The following is a 1,196-nucleotide window of genomic DNA, read 5'->3' as shown; positions in this document are numbered from 1 at the left end:
ATTCCCCTTACTTGATAGAAGGCGTCTAAGTGGGTTGCAAAGACAAATCTAAAATGTTCATTTTAAAAAAGGATTAGAGGAAGCATTAACAATATGGTGGCATGACAATTTAGAAACATAAATAAAATCTGTGATTTTAAATTATACATACTAACTAGGGATGGGAGGATCTGTTTGTTTCACTTCTCTCAATTTTTCATTTTTCCAATCTGAAATTCAGTTCTTCACATTTCTGCAGCAATTTGCCTTAGAAAAAACACCCCTCACTAAAGTTCTTCAGCATTTGAGTGCCCATTTCTCCTACTAAAGACATTTTTGTACAAAGCTTTCAACTAATGTATACACAGTTTTGCAAGCGAGTCCTCCTAATATCATGTATTTTCATCAACATATTCATTTGTACGCCCACTTTCCCCTAATACAGGCATTTCTGTACACCTTGCTTGGTTGGAGGACTGCATCGCAAAATTCAGGTACGTGCAAATTTTGAAGGACGCCTGTGCTTTGGTTCTTGCATTGAAGTGCGAATTTGATAGATTCTCCTTTAAAATGCAAACTGAATCCAATTTCTTCCCCCATCCCTAATGATAGCATCACGTGTGGCAGCAGAGGTTCTAGATCAGAGGAGGGGAGCCCCAGCCCCCAATGCGGCCCTCCAGGCCTCCCTACCTGGCCCTTGGGACTCTTCCTAGGCCACGCCCCTCTCCACAAGCCACACCCCCTCACCACCTGTGCTTTGCATCCTCCTTGAATGTTTCTGCATGGCCTGAATGTGTCCTTGATCTCCCGTCATGCCTCTGGGTTCCCGGATGCAGGACAGAGAGGGGTGTGTATGAGGGTGTGTAGAAACTAGCCTCATGTACGGAGGTAACATTCACTATCGGATGCTCTGGCCACTTCCGCCTCTGGACCCAGCCACCACTCGCATGTGGCCCCCGGGAGGTTGTCCAGAAGGGAATGCGGCCCTCGGGCTGAAAACGTTTTGCCTGTCCGCCATGAGCACTAGAAGCTTGACGCTCTCCTGTTAACCTGTCTCTGGCTTCCAGGACCGGCCCTCCCTATGCTGTGGCTTCCCCTCTAACAGCAACAGCTGCACTCAGAGGATCTGCAGCTGCGCAGTCCTGTCATGTTGTTCTCAGGGCCTCAAATCCCAGCTGGGCTCACCTTTGGAGACCTCTCTCTGAGGAGCACAGAAA

The sequence above is a fragment of the Rhineura floridana genome, chromosome 22 (genome assembly GCF_030035675.1).
Source record: "Rhineura floridana isolate rRhiFlo1 chromosome 22, rRhiFlo1.hap2, whole genome shotgun sequence".
NCBI lineage: Eukaryota > Metazoa > Chordata > Lepidosauria > Squamata > Rhineuridae > Rhineura > Rhineura floridana.
Note: the sequence above shows the minus strand (reverse complement) of the source record.